A 16,220-nucleotide genomic window follows, 5' to 3' on the forward strand; every position below is an offset into this window, starting at 1 on the left:
TATTGAAGATCCATGACAGAACGTGCAAATTATTCAAGAGAAGTCACTAAAACGATTTGCTGGCTTTAGAGTAAAGAAGACAAATCACTAATAAATCCTTTCAATAGATTCAAAAATAATTTGTAATTTGCAACTATTTCTGTTGAAAACTGTTAGACTTGGGAAAATGGATACTTTCTTAATGATATTTATTAGAAAACAGCAGCAAAAAAAAAATAATAATAACAGATAGACAGGTTTCCAATACAATCAGAAATAAAAAATAGTAGGGGAGGAAGAGATAAATTGTCCCTATATTTAGACTTAAAAAGGCAAGACGATGAATAGAAAAATAATGAAAAATTATAGATGAGTTTGAGTCTGACTGGATGCCAGAATAACATACAGAAATTAATGATTCTCAATGTATTAGTGATCATAATTTTGTAAAAATAAAAGAGGTAAGATTCCTTTCACAAAACACACAAAATATCTAGGATTAAACCTACGAAGAAAAGAATACAATTTAAAGTAGGAAAGCTACAATATTTTACTGATAGATTAAAAAAGCAATTTAAGAGAGAGAAACACTGTTTCTGAGTGAGTTTTAACATTGTAAACAGTATTGAAGCTTTTCATTAGGAACACAACAGGGTGGCTAGAGTCAAATAATAACTGAATTGTATGTTTTAAAATAAACAGCATAATTGGATTGTTTGTAACTCAAAGGATAAATCCTTGATTTATGGAGATAAGGATACCCCATTCTCCATGAAGTGCTTTATTTCATATTTTATACCTATGTCCAGACATCCAATGTACCTCATAAATATGTACATCTACTACATACCCACAAAAATTAAAAAAGAGACACATCAACTTCTAAAAAAAATGAGAGAAAAGTTTCCATATTACAAAGAGCAAATTTCCTTTAAAATTAATCCATATATTCAATCTAACCACAATCAAAATCTCTATGGTATATTTGAAATGAAATTTTGCAGGTTGATTCTGCTGTTCAATTTGGAATGATAATTCTTAAAATAAATATCAGATGAATTAAACTTAAAAAATAAAACCATTTATTAGACTGAAAATATCAGAATACAAAATATAGGCGGGGGCGGTGGCTCATGCCTGTAATCTCAGCATTTTGGGAGGCTGAGGCAGGTGGAGCTTTGCCATATTGCGTTAGAAAATTCCTCCCTAAATAAGACATTAAATCTAGAAGCCATAAAGACTAATGACAGATAGGACTACATATAAATATGAAACATCTCCATAAAGATTTATTGAGGCCCAAAGACATGTAGGAAGATTTGTTGGCTATTTAATATGTAAAGAGGTGTCATCCTACTGGGAACCACTCATCTTGGTAGCACAGGTAGCAACAGGCACCACGGCGGACTCCGGTGACTCCAGTTCTTTCTCGTTTCCTGAAGGCCAGTTCTTGGCATCAGGGGTCTCTATTGCCCAGTCATTCTAATGGTTTTGCAAACATCGACTTCTCCATCAAATTCTTTCCTTTTTAGTATACCAGGATAGTTTCTATTGGTCTGACTGATCCTGATTAATACAAATTTCCTCTGAAGAGAGACAGGGACTCACATTTATCCTATTCTCCATCTCAGCAACTTTATGGGATATGAGCGTCATGCTGATAAACGGCAGTCGAGAGGCTGCACCCTTCACTCTGCTTTTCCTCTTTTTGTGCTAAGCAAGATGTCTAATTCCACTCATACGCTCACTTCCATATTTATCTCCAGCCCCTTCTCATGACATCATCTTCTCACACTTAGAACAATATTCAAAGTCTGTTTAGGTCCCCCCCAGAGCCCTTCCGTGGTACAGTTAATTACCTGGCTCTCCCAAAATATTGATCTTAAAATCACTACTTAGCAGAATTCTTACAGTTTATTTTCTGTGATGTGTGTGCTTGACTTTTGTAAGCATTAAGTAATAAGCACATGATTCAAATTACAGTTCTTTTCTGATATTTCTTTACCTTTCTTACCTTAGGTTTATAGTTTTACTCTTTTCCATTATTAGGAATTAGGAGAGAAAAAGAGACAGGAGAGAGAAAGGAAAAAAAGGAGACAGGAGTGAGAGAGAGAGAGAGAGAGAGAAGAAAGAAGACAGAGAGAGAATTATTTCCCTTGCTTTTTAGATGCCTTTTTAAATGGCATGTCACCATTATAAAAAGAGCCCTTTTGCTAAACAGAATTCAGAAAACACTCATGGACCTCATCTGATTATCTCTCATCGATAAAGCCTATGTTTCCATTTCACCGCACCAAGAAATCCTAATAAATTGTAAGCTCATTTCTCATCTTTTATCTTTTTTCTCCTTCTCCTCTTGGGAAAGCCTTCTAAGTCATTTGAGGATAACAAGTAATAAAAATCTAGTTATTTGATGAAGAACAGTCCATTGGAATGCTAGGCATAGTAGGCCAATAATTACTCAGAATTAAACAAATTGACTTGCTTTCAAACATAGAAAAGGCAAAAGAAAATGTTTCGCAAATTATAAACAGGGAATAGATTATCCTTATTATCCTTCCAAAGCATAATGCTGAAAAACAAGTATCTCTTAAGTTGCCATCTTTGGTAATGCAGAAATTTAAAAACAATAGCCTGCATTTTAAAAGTGTTCTGTATGTATTACCGATACCTTCCCATTATCTAAAGTACATACGTGAATTATGATCCAGAAAGCAAACCTTTTGCCCAACATGAGCCTTTCTTTTTCCCCCAAGGGTAAAAGCCTACAGAATTCAGGGCTATCTCTTGGCACCCAGCAGAGGGCAGTAGAGAACTTCTCCAGTGCCTGCTGCTCGGCTCTTTTGTTTCTGCCGTTTTAACTTTGTGTATAGAACAATCATTGAGCTGTCAGGCTAAATTAGCACAGAAATTCATGGAATCTGTTCAATCCAAACCACCTCCTTTTCCCAAAAAATGTTCTGCAGTTTACTTTAGCACATTGAGTTATGAAAGGGATATCTGCATGTTCTAAATTAATTTGATAGAAAATATGAAAAGGCAAAGAAAAGCAACGTGGCCTTTGAAATTGCTTACATTATTCATATGGGAAATTCTTGAGCATAGGATGGTTCTAAGCTATAATCAAGTGGTGCTAACCCAAGGTTTCTTCTTCATTGATCCGGCATTTAATATTATGTATGTATGTATTTTGGACTAAGCCTCTTCCGATAAAATCAGGTAGAAAATGAAAACGATCATAACTGACTTCCCTTTAACGTAGTTTTGCATTGACTGCGTGATATATTTCAGAATGGTGTTCTAGGTGAGGAGAGGAAAAAACACGAAAAAGTCGGTCTTAAAAATTCTCAGGTCATTTAAAGGCCACGCTGCCCTTGTCCGTATACACATTATTTGCACTGAATCTCCTGTAACACGCTGGTAAGAAATTACTAAAGAAATTTTAAACCCATTTTATTCATTAAATAAAAATAATATCTTATTCTTTCATAATTCTATTCCATTCAATTCCTAGAAAATCAATGAAATTAAAGTTATTGTGCTGCTGTTCTGATTAGGTCACAAACTTTTCAGCGTTCTAAAATTTTTTTTTTTTTTTTTTTAAGACGGAGTTATGCTCTTTTTGCCCAGGCTGGAGTGCAGTGGCGCAATCTCGGCTCACTACAACCTCCACCTCCTGGGGTTCAAGCGATTCTCCTGCCTCAGCCTCCTGAGTAGCTGGGGTTATAGGCACATACCACCACGCCCGGCTAATTTTATATGTTTAGTAGAGATGGGGTTTCACCATGTTGGCCAGGCTGGTCTTGAACTCCTGACCTCAGGTGATCCACCCACCTTGGCCTCCCAAAGTACTGGGATTACAAGAGTGAGCCACTGCACCTGTCCAGGGTTCTATAATTCTTACGTGTATTATTGAGGGGTAGAGAGGACATTGGCTAAAACAGTTGAAAATTGCTTGTGGCTTTGATCTGGATACTTACCTTTGTGTGCTGCTGAAAGTTTTATTGCATCTTGAGATACTCGAATGTAAGCAACAGAAAACAACTTTAGCCAATTTAGACAGTTAATATTTCATTAAAAGAATACTTCATAGCTCATAAAATCTCTGAGAGGCCTGGAGACCTACCTGCTCTTGGAGCACAAGGAGTCAGGAACTACACCTGCAGGTATACTATAAACTGGTTTCATGAACACACCTTAGGAATGACATCATAGGCACCAACAATGCCCGAGTTGGAGTGCTACAAGAGAGCTGCTGTCCTTGCTGTCTACAGAAACCAGCACTACATTCTTCTACTGCCACCATCCTTGACAGAACGGATTTGGTACATTTTTGCCTCCCTGAACCTCTAGCTTCTGTTTCAAAGACTGAGGTTGGCCTATTGATGACTATAGCCTAGAACATATTTCCATATCTTCCCTACAGGGGAAGAGAGGGACAGAACATTTTGACTGTGATGCTGCCCTGGTGATTAGTAGGCTTCGCTACCTCAGGTGCTAATTCCTCACAGGTGAAAAGGGTATTTGCATCAGGTGACAGGAGCAATGGCATAGACCTACAACATATACTCCTCAGCAGCTGAAATTCATTTAGCACAGATCCATAAATTTCCCACTGGGTTCCAGTAATTGATGTAGTTGCTGAGGATACAACCATGAACAGTACAGACCAAGATCCTTCCCACTGTGGAGTTTACATTCAGGCAGGGGAGGAAATACTAAAACAAGAGACCATAAAAATTAATAAATTATAGAGGTATATTAGATAGTTAAACAATAAATTATAATGACTAAAGTACATTTAGGGAGAGATGCTGGGGGAGAGAGAGAAGGGAAGGTAGGTAGAAAGATACTTTCACCTAACCAAACCTATCCCTTATACAAATAAATCATTCACTTGCTCCCTAATCAGGGCCAACTCAAAAGTCTCCTAGGATAGCATAAACAAATCCAAGTTAAGGATTTCTAGTTATGGCCACTTCTTTATTTCAATTATGATTCAGATTCCCTATTCTGTAATGTTGTTGGTCCATAGGCACAGAGGTCATCATTTTCCTTCATTAGTCTTTTATTATTTATTTATTTTATTTTTTATTTTTTAGACAGAGTCTCCCTCTGTAGCCCAGGCTGGAGTGCAGTGGCACGATCTCGGCTTACTGCAACCTCCACCTCCTGGGCTCAAGAGATTCTTCTGACTCAGCTGGGACTACAGGCACATGCCACCACACCCAGCTAATTTTTGTATTTTTAGTAGAGATCGGGTTTCACCATATTGACCAGGCTGGTCTCAAACTCCTGACCTGAGGTGATCTGCCCGTCTTGGCCTCCCAAACTGCTGGGTTTATGGGCATGAGCCACTGCACCCGGCCCTTTCATTAGCTTTTTAATGTCTACATGATCAGTGGTAATGGTTCCTCTTGGATTTCTAATATTGTAATTCATGTCTTCTCTCTGGCTTTTCTTTGTTAGTGTCACCAAAGGTTTATAAATTTTATTTATCTTTTCAAAGAGCAACACTTGATTTCATTGATTTTCTCTATAATTTTTTTACTCCTTAATTTCATTGATTCTGCTTGAATTTCCATTTGGGCTGCAACTTCAAATGTTCTTCTTTCTCTACATCCCGAAAATGGAGGGGTGAGCTATTGGTTTTAAACCTTTCTTCTTTTCCAATGCATGCAGTGGATGCTATACATTTTCCTCTAAGCACTGCTTTTGCTGCATCTCACAAATACTGATGTTTTATTTTCATTTTTATTTAGTCCAAAATCTTTACATATTTATCTTGAGATTTCTTTGACCCATGTGTTAGAAGTGTGTTATTGAATATTCAAGTATTAATAGTTTGGGATTTTCCAGCTATGTTTCTGTGATTGGTTTCCAGTTTAATTCCATTGTGGTTTGGGAGCAGACACTGTATGATTTCTATTGTTTTAAACTTGTTGAGGTGTGTTTTATGGCCCAGGATGTGGTCTATCTTGAGGAATGTTAATGTGAGCTCAAGAAGAATGTGTGTTCTGCTTATATTGGATACAGTATTCTATAAATATCAACTACATCTAGCTGATTAATAGTGTTGTTCATATTAAACACATCCTTTCTGACTTCTATCAGAGGGTTAAAGTCTCCAGCTGTAACAGTGGATTTTCCTGTTTCTCTTTTGGGTTCTGCTAGTCTTTGTCTCATGCATTTTAATATTTGCTCTCTTGCTAAGTGCTTAGAGCTTTACGACTGTCAAATCTTCTTGGAAAATTGATATATTTATCACTGTGTAATCCTCCCCTTTATCCGCAACTATCTTCCTTGTTGTGGCATTCGATTTGTCTGCAAGTCATTTTGCTACTACAGTTTCCCTTTGACTACCGTTAGTGCCATACATCCTTTTTCATCTCTTTAACCCATTCATGTGTCTACATGTTTAAAGCCGGCTTCTTATAGAAAACAAAGAATCGGGGCCTTTAAAAACAATTACTCTGTCTTTTAATCAGTGCACATAGAACATTCGCATTTGAAGTGATTCTTGATATACTTGGGTCAATATCTACTACGTTTGTAACTGTTTTCTATTTATAAGTTTGTTCTTTGTTTCTATGTTTGTCTTCTTCTGCATTCTTTGATTTTAATTGACCATTTTATATGATTACATAGTCTCATGTATTTGTTCATGTATTTGCTCTGTCGCTAAGTGTTTAGAGCTTTAAGATGGTCGAATCTTCTTGGAAAATTGACGACTTTATCACTATATAATTTCTCCTTTCTCAACATATTCATTATGCCTCTTTGAAACAATTTTTTAGGTTGTTGATCTAGAGTTTGCAATATACATCTATAATTAATCTAAGTCAAATATCACTATACTATTTAATGGGTAACGTCAGCATCACAAAACAAAGTGGTCCCAAATACTCTTCCTCTTTTCCTTAAGCATTGCTTTCATTTATTTTATTTCTGTAAGTAAAAATTACCTAATATATTTTTGCTATAATTTATTTGGAACAGTTGCCTATTATATCAAGTAATAAAAAGTTAAATGATTTTATTTTACCATTATTAATTCTTTCTTTGATGATCTTTTACTTAAAAAAAAAATATGTAAATTCCTATTCTATATCATTTTACTTTTTCCTGAAGAACCTTAACATTTCTTGCAGGGTAAGTCTTCTGATCATGAATTCCCTCAATTTTCATATGCCTCAGAAAGATTTTATTTCTCCTTCACTTTTGAAGAATAATTTTACTGGATATGAAATTCTAGATTTTTTTTTCTGTCAACACATAAAATATTCACTTCCATTCTCTTCTGGCTTGCAGAATTTCTGATGAGAAGTCCAACGTAATATTTTTCTTGCACTCTAGGTAAGACTTTTTCCCTCTGACTTCTTTCAACATCATTACGTTTTGTTTGTTTTCCTACAGTTTGAATAGGATATGCCTACGTGTAGATTTTTGTTATTTATCTTTCTTGGTTTTTGATATGGTTTGGCTGTGTTCCCACCCAAATCTCATGTTGAATTGTAGCTCCCATAATTCCCACATGTTGTGAGAGGAACCCAGTGTGGGGTAAATGAATCATGGGGGCAGTTTCTCCAATACTGTTCTCCTGGTAGTGAATAAGTCTCATGAGATCTGATGGTTTTATAAGGGGAAATACCTTTCACTTCGTTCTCATTTTCTGTCCTGCCTGCTGCCCTGTAAGAGGTCCCTTTCACCTTCCACCATGACTGTGAGGCCTCCCCAGCCACGTGGAACTGTGAGTCCATTAAACCTCTTTTTCTTTATAAATTACCCAGTCTCAGGTATGTCTTTATCAGCAGCGTGAGAAAAGACTAACACAGTGTTCTCTGAGCTTCCTGGATCTGTGGTTTGATGCCTGTCATTAGTTTTGGTACATTCTTTGTTATTATTACTTTAATAAGTACCGATGCTGACACCTCCGTCTCTGGAAACTGCTTTCGCCTCCATCACAAGTGACTCTTTATGGTTTCTGGTTCCATGTGTCACTAGCTTGATTCAAAGTTGTGGGCAAGTGGGTTTGATAAGTGCAGCCAGATCATATGCCCATATTTCAGCTGCAAGGTTAGATGGGAAATCACCTTTGTTATTTTCGACCTATAAAGTGGGAAGCAGGCTCCGTCTTGTGAGCTGGAGAGCTTTTCAAATACAGGAGGGAGTTCAGATGCTCGGGATCTCAAAACAAACAGAATTTCACTTCGACTGGTGGATTCACACCTGTCATGTTGACTCTTATGTTACAGCAAGTTTGTTAAATAATGGTCAAGTTTGTTAAATAATGGTTTTGCATTTCTTCAGAGTTCAAATTATCCTGGTAACCATTAACTGGCATCAGATGATAACTTCAGGATTAAAATAGGAAGCTTACAGAGATACACTGAGTATCACTAGTGGCAGGCTTTGCTTTTGAACAATTCTGAAGAGACATTTATTTTTTATGTATGTATCATGTTTTGTTGTTGGCCTCCTTGCAGCTTTGACTACATCTGTGATATTGTCCTGTCTAATTGTTATTTATTTAGTACAAGAAGAGGTAGGCTTATCTAGTGTCCTATTCATTCAAAGATATCTAACTGGAATTAGTTGAATCACAACTTATTGAGAAATTATTCCACTATCAAGCATCGCCTGGCCTTGTTTTAATTACTTATTTTTTTTTCCTGCCACTGGTATTACAAAGTACTAAGTTACCCAAATACTTTAGCTTATCACACAAAGCCTTGAACAATCTCTTCTCCACCTCATTTTTTCAAACTCATCTCTTTCCAATATTTCTGTTCACCCTGCATCCTATATTCTAGCCACACAAAAAACACGGCTTTCTGCTTGTAGCCATTTCCTTCTAACAGATCCTTCTCTCCCACCTCGTTCCACCCAATAATAGTTTATTTTTCTTGTATACACCACACCTTCCTATTCCACTTATCTAAAGTAAGGTGTTATGGATGAAATTGTGTCTCCCCAAAATCTATATGTTAGCACCCTAACCCCCAGTGTGACTATGCTTGGGGATAGGGTCTTTAAAGAGGCAATTAAGGCTAAAGGAGTTTGCAAGGGTGGGGTTTAATCTGAAGGACCAGGGTCTGTATAGGAAGAGGAGAAGACACCACCTCTCCCACTCTCTTCAGGCATGCACAGAAGGGCCATTTGAGGACACAGCAAGAAGGCAGCTGTCTGCAAGCTAAAAACAGAGCCCTCTTCAGAAACCAAATCTGCTAGCACCTTGATCTGGGACTTCTAGCCTCCAAAACTGTGAGGAAATAAGAGCCTGTTGTTTAAGCCACACTGTCTGTGGCATTTTGTCGTGGAAGTCCTGACAGACTAATTACATAAAGTAAGGTGATAAAAAGAATTCCATGAACACAAAATGAGAAGTGACCAAAGATGTAGGAAGAAAACTGGGGGAGGATGCTTGTCATATACTAAAAGTGAGATTAAACTTTCAAGAAAGAAGCACCAAGTAGACCAAGAAGTAAAGATAGATAAGAATTAAAACTTTAGTGGAGATTTGTATGCAGGAGCTTACTAGGGACCTGGGTGAGAGCAGTTTTAATGAGTGGTAGGTTTTGGAATCTGTCTATAGAAGGTCGAAAAATAAAGATTAAGGGAGGAAATACTAGGATAGTGGATAATTCATTTAAGATGCTTTGATGGAAATAGAGATATGTTGTTAAGTGGTGAGAAAGATACACGTAAGTGTAAGTGTAAAAATAAGAATGTTTAAAAAATAATATTTCACTTTGCAGAAATCAACCCTACTGTTTTTTTCAAGGTTTATCTTAAACATCTGTTCTTTGTTGATGAGTTACTCTCTCCATGTGCCTGATGCAATCCCCCATAGACTGTAAATTTTTTCACTCTTTATTGGATTCATGTGCTTGTTTGATTTTCCCCAATTAAAATAACAATTTCTTTGAGGAAAAGAAAACCATCTTATTTATCTTTGGGACCCTATTGTTGGCAAATGTTATAATATATGGTCTATACCAGTTTGTAGAATTAAATAATTCATCAGGGTAAGTGCTGAGATGATATGACTGGGGCACTGCTACCTCTGGTACAGCCTCGTGAAAAAAATGTAGATGTTGACGTTTCCATTTAACAATACACAGCACCCGACTCCCTACTTACATTTTGGAATCATTTATCTCTTCTGTAGCTACATTTAAATGCCGATATTTGACTTACAGGAAGTATTGAAAAGTCACAGAAATGTGAGCTTGCTTTTTTAAAGGAGGTGTGGAACACTGGCTTCCCAGATACCACCAACAAAACACATTGGTAACAACAAGTTGAACTCACTGCCTGTGTTGCAAGGGATAACAGTATCTCTACTGAGCATTGGCCATGTCTTGGTACAGGGGAGGCAAGGTAAGAATTTATTAAGAACTGGAAGTTTGGTTTAAGGCAAATCTTTCAATAAGGGGATTTAAGAATGAGAAACAAAAACTGATATATATGGCCAGGTGCGGTGGCTCATGCCTGTAATGCCAGCACTTTGGGAGGCTGAGGTGGGCAGATTATGAGGTCGGGAGAGCAAGACCATCCTGGCTAACATGGTGAAACCCCATCTCTACCAAAAATACAAAAAATTAGCCGGGCGCAGTGGTGGGAGACTGTAGTCCCAGCTACTTGGGAGGCTGAGGCAGGAGAACGGCATGAACCTGGGAGGCGGAGCTTGCAGTGAGATGAGATAGCGCCACTGCAGTCCAGCCTGGGCAACAGAGTGAGACTCCTTCCAAAAAATAAAAATAAAAATAAATAAACAGATATATATATATATATATTTTCTGATATATATATGTGTGACATATGTATATATACATATATACATATATATATATATCTCTCAGAATTTCTCTACAGGGAATAATAAAAGGTTTGTTTTTGTTTAGGTTGAAATGAAAGGATACCACAAAGTGAATCAAAACCAAATAAAGAAATAAAGAGCCCTAGTAAGTGTAAATACATGAGCAAATATAAATTATGTTTTTGTTTGTAACATATTTCTTCTCTACCCGATTTGTAGGACAAGTGCATAAAGCAATAATTATATTATAGTGTTGATAAATTTTGTAATGTATAAATATATTCTTTATGTGACAGTGAGCACATGCAAGGGGGATGGAATAGTGCTTTATTAAATTAACATTTTGGTTTGCTATGGAAGAATTAATAAGGAAATTAAAGTAGTATACTAGAAAATATTTAACATAAAATGAGGCAGTAATGGAGGAATGAAGGAACGAAAAGGACATGACATATAAAAACAAACAGGTGTTAAATTTTACTTTAACAATAATTACATTAAATGGAAATTGACTAAACACTTTGATTAAACGACAGTCATTGACAGAATGACTTCTTTAAAAAATGACTCAAGTATATGCTGTTTACAAGAGACACACTATAGATTCAAAGACAAACATATTGAAATTAACAGGATGGAAAAAATGTACTATGCAAACAAGAAAGCTGGTGTGGCTAGACTACTATCAGACAAAGTGGACTTTAAGACAGAATTCTTTACCTAGAGAGAAAGCAGGACATTTTTTAATGATAAAAGAGTCAACCCATAAAGAAGACATAATGGTTATAAGCATACGCACCTAACTAAAGAACCCCAAAATACAGGAAGTAAAAACTGACAAAATTCATAGGAGAAATAAAAGTTCAACAATAATAGTTGAAGACTTCACATCCCACTTACAAAGATGAATAGAACAACTAGGCAGTAGGTCAGCAAGTAAATAGAACACTGGGACAGATGCAGTGGCTCAAACTTGTAGTCCCAGTGCTTTGGGAAGCCAAGCAGGGGTATTGCTTGAGGTCAGGAGTTCAGGACCAACCTAGGCAACATAACAAAACTGTCTCTATTAAAAAAAAAAAAAAAAGGAAATAGGGGACCAGCCTGGCCAACATGGTGAAACCCCATCTCTACAAAAAATACAAAAATTAGCTGGTGTGGTGGAGCGCACCTGTAGTCCCAGCTAGTTGAGAGGCTGAAGTAGGAGAATCCCTTGAACCCAGGAGGTGGAGGCTGCAGTGAGCCAAGATCTCGCCACTGCACTCCAGCCTGGGTGAGAGAGCAAAACTCCATCTCATAAAAGAAAATAATAATTTAAAAAAGGAAATGAAGGACTAGAACACCATGAACTAATGTATAGAATGCTCCATCCCCCAGTCAGGGGAATGCAGCATTCTTCTCAAGTGCATGCGAAACATTCTCCATGATAGCCCGTGTTAGGTCATAAAACATATATTTAAAAGGATTAAAATAAGAGAATGTTATTCAATCACAACAGAATGATACTAGAAACCAAAAACAAAAGACATTTAGAGAAATTCACCAATATGTGCAAATTAAACAACACACTTTCAAATAACCAGTCAAAGGAGAAATCACAGGGGAAATTAGAAAGTATTTTGAGATAAATAAAAATTAGAGCATGACATACCAAAACTTGTAAGATGCAGCTAAAAATAGTGCTTGGGATAATTACCACTACAAAAGCATAAATTAAAAGAGAAGAATCTCAAATCAATATTTCACCTTCCATCTTAAGAAATTAAGAAAATGAGAGCAGACTAACCTTAAAGTAAGCAGAAAGAAGGAAATAATAAAGATTACAGTAGAAAAATAAATCATAAAGAGAAAACGGAAGAGTAAAATAAATCAGTTAAATTAAAAGGTGTTTTTTTTGAAAAACAGTAGAAGCAAATGATAAAATAAAAAGTGAATAAAATTTTATCTACATTGACCAAGAAAAGAAAAATCAAACTACTAAAATTGGGAATGAAAAAGGGGTACGACTACTAACATTAGAGAAATAAGAAAGGGTTATATATAAGTGGTTACTGTGAACAATTGTCTCACCACAAATTAGATAATTTACATGAAATAAGGAAGTTACTAGCCAGATACAAATTACGGAAATTACTCAAGGATAAATTTTAAAAAATACTGACCTATTACAAGATATTGGGTTAACAATAGAAAACAAACAGCACACAAACTTTCCATGAAGAAAGGCTCAGTCCCAGATAGCTTCAGTGGTGAATTATACTAATGTTTAAAGAAGAATTAACACCAATGTTTCACAAACTCTGAAAAATAGAAGTAGCGGAAAGAATTCTCCAATCATTCAGTAATCCAATGTTACCCTGATTGCAAAAGCAAAGACATCTTAAGAACATACCGATTTACACACCTTAAAAATGTAGAGAAAAAAATCCTTCAACAAAATCTTAAACACACTATTCAGGAACAAAAACGTCAGCATTGTACACCATAAATGCGTGGGATTTATGCCAGTGATTCAAGCTTGGTATAACATTCCAAATGTAGCCAATGTAATACATAATATTAATAATATTGAAACAGAAACTGCATGATCATCTCAGTGTTAAAATCTTTGCAAGTCATATACCTAATAAGGGGTTTGAATCTGTAATATCTAAAAAATTCTTACAAATCAACAATAAAAAGACAATTAAAAATAAAATAGATGTATATTTGAATAGCTATTTAAAACAGGCAAATATTTGAATGATCATTTCTTCAAAAAAGATTTGAAAAAATGTCCACAATATTGTATTGGAGTATCAAGCCACTGCAATTAGACAAGACAAAGAAATAAAAGAAACCCAGATTTAAAAAGAAGAAATAAAACTATCTCTATTTGCACACAGTATGATTTTGTATAGAGAAAAATCATAAAGAATCCACTAAAAGCACTAGTATAAATGGAAAATGATTTCAGCAAGGTTGCAGGATATAAGATCAATAATTAAGGAAACAATTATATTTAGAAGGCATCAAAATGAATAAAAACTTAGAAATAAAATAGATAAAAGAGTTGAAGATATGTACACTGAAAACCACATAATATTGATAAAAGAAAATGAAAATGTCACTTGTTTATGGATCAGAAAATTTATCATTAAGATGGCAACACTTTTCACACTGAGAAGCAGCCTTGTAAAAAAAGATGGCAGTACTGAAAATCTATCTACAGATTAAATATAAACTCTCTCAGAATCTCAGCTAGCTCCTATGCATAAATTGATTAGCTCTTTCTAACATTTATATGGAAATGCATGGGACCTTAGGTAGACAAAATATTCTTTAAAAAGAAGAAAGTTGGAGGTTTACTACCTCATTATTTCAAAAGCTACTATAAAGCTACAGTAATTGAGACAGTGTGGTTCTGGCATAAAGACAGGTAGACAGATCGAGGGAAAATAATTGAGATTTTAGAAATTAACCAATTCATTTTCAGTCAATTGATATTCAACAATGATGCCAAGACATCTCCATGGGAAAACAACAGTCTTTTCAACAAATGGTCCTGGGACAACTGGACATTAACATTTATATGGATGAATTTGGACTCCTAATTTACAGTATATACAAAAGTTAGATCAAAAGAATACCACAAACCTTACTGTAAGAGATAAAACTATAAAACTCAGAAGAACACATAGGAGTAAATCTTCATGAATTTGAATTGGGCAAGGTGTCCTGCATCAAAGAACATCATCATAAAGGTAGACTGACAACTCACAGAATGGAAGAAAATCTTTGCAAGTAGATTATCTAATAAAGGATTTGAATCTGGAATATGCAAAAAGTTCATACAGCACAACAATAAACAGATGATTAAAAATAACAGTATTGGCTGGGTGCAGTGGCTCACACCTATAACCCTAGCACTTTGGGAAATCAAGGCAGGTGGATCACTTGAGCCCAGGAGTTTGAGACCTGGACATCATAGCAAGATCCCATCCCTACAAAATAAAACAGAAACTAGCTGGGCATGGTGGCATGCTCCTGTAGTCCCAGCTACTCAGGGGGCTGAGGTGGGAGGATTGTTTGAGCCCAGGAGGTGGAGGTTGCAGTAAGTCAAGATCACGCCACTGCACTCCAGCCTGGGAGACAGAGTGAGACCCTGTCTCAAAATTAATTAATTAATTAAATTAAAAATAAAAATAGGCAAATATTTGAATGGTTATTTCTTTGAAAAAGATACACTAATGCCCAATAAGCACATGAAAAGATGTTCAGCTTCACTAGATATTAGGCAAATGCAAGTCAGATCCACCATGAAATACTGTATCATAACCACTAAGATGGATAAAATTTAAAAAAAACTAGACAACAACAAGTGTTGACAAGGAGGTGGAGAAAGTGGAACACTTGTACATATTACTGATGTGTTTATAAATGTTACAAGCACTTTGGGAGACAGTTTGACAATCAGAGAGTTACCATTTGATCCATTAATTGGTAACTCATAAATCTATTCCCCAAATAATTGAAAACATATGTCACAAAAACTTGAGGATGAATGCTCATAAGCATAATGTGAAAGCATTATTTATAATAGGCAAAGGTTAGAAACAACTCAAATGTCCGTGACTGATGGACGGAGATATAAAATATAGTATACAGATACAATGGGATATTATTTGGTATTGGAAACAGATGACGTCTTCATACGTGATCATGGACGAACCTTGAAAATATTATGCTAAGTGAAATAAAAAGTAACAAAAGTCACATATTTCATAATTCCAGTTATTGGCCAGAATGAGAATATTTTTAAAATTAGATAATGTAGTTACACGACTCCATAAATGTACTAAAAGTCACTACATTGTACATGTTAAACAATAGATGTTATTGTATGAGAATTATAATTAAATAAAGCTGCTTACTTTAATAAAAAACACATTAACTTGATAAAAGTTAATGTACTTTGATAAAATGTTTGTATTAAGTACATCTTGTAGGGACACATCCACCTGAATAACAGGGAATGTGATAGAGAATGAATTCTCAAGATCCCGGATAAATTCCTTTAGCTAAAGAATTATTTATGAACTCTAACTTTTGGAAGCATCAGAGAAACCAGATAGAATGTGCACCGCCATTCACACAAGCTTTTCCAGAATTTTAACGTGCCTCCTGAGTTGCCACAGAATATGTGAAACTCAAGATAGTAGCTATATTTTCTAGAAGAGTTGGCTAAGATCACTGGCAGGTCTGTTTTTGAAGAGAGGTTGAACAATCTGAAGTCACTTGACATTCATTCTAATTTTTGAGCAGAACTCTGGTAAGGACTGTTAATTAGGAAACAGATGGCATATTAACTCTACCCTCAAAGCTCTTTAAGTCCAGTGGGAAAGAAGATAAATCTTTAAGTGAACAAATGCAAAACACACTG

This window comes from Macaca thibetana, chromosome 9 (assembly GCF_024542745.1).
Source record: "Macaca thibetana thibetana isolate TM-01 chromosome 9, ASM2454274v1, whole genome shotgun sequence".
In the NCBI taxonomy this organism is placed as follows: Eukaryota; Metazoa; Chordata; class Mammalia; order Primates; family Cercopithecidae; genus Macaca; species Macaca thibetana.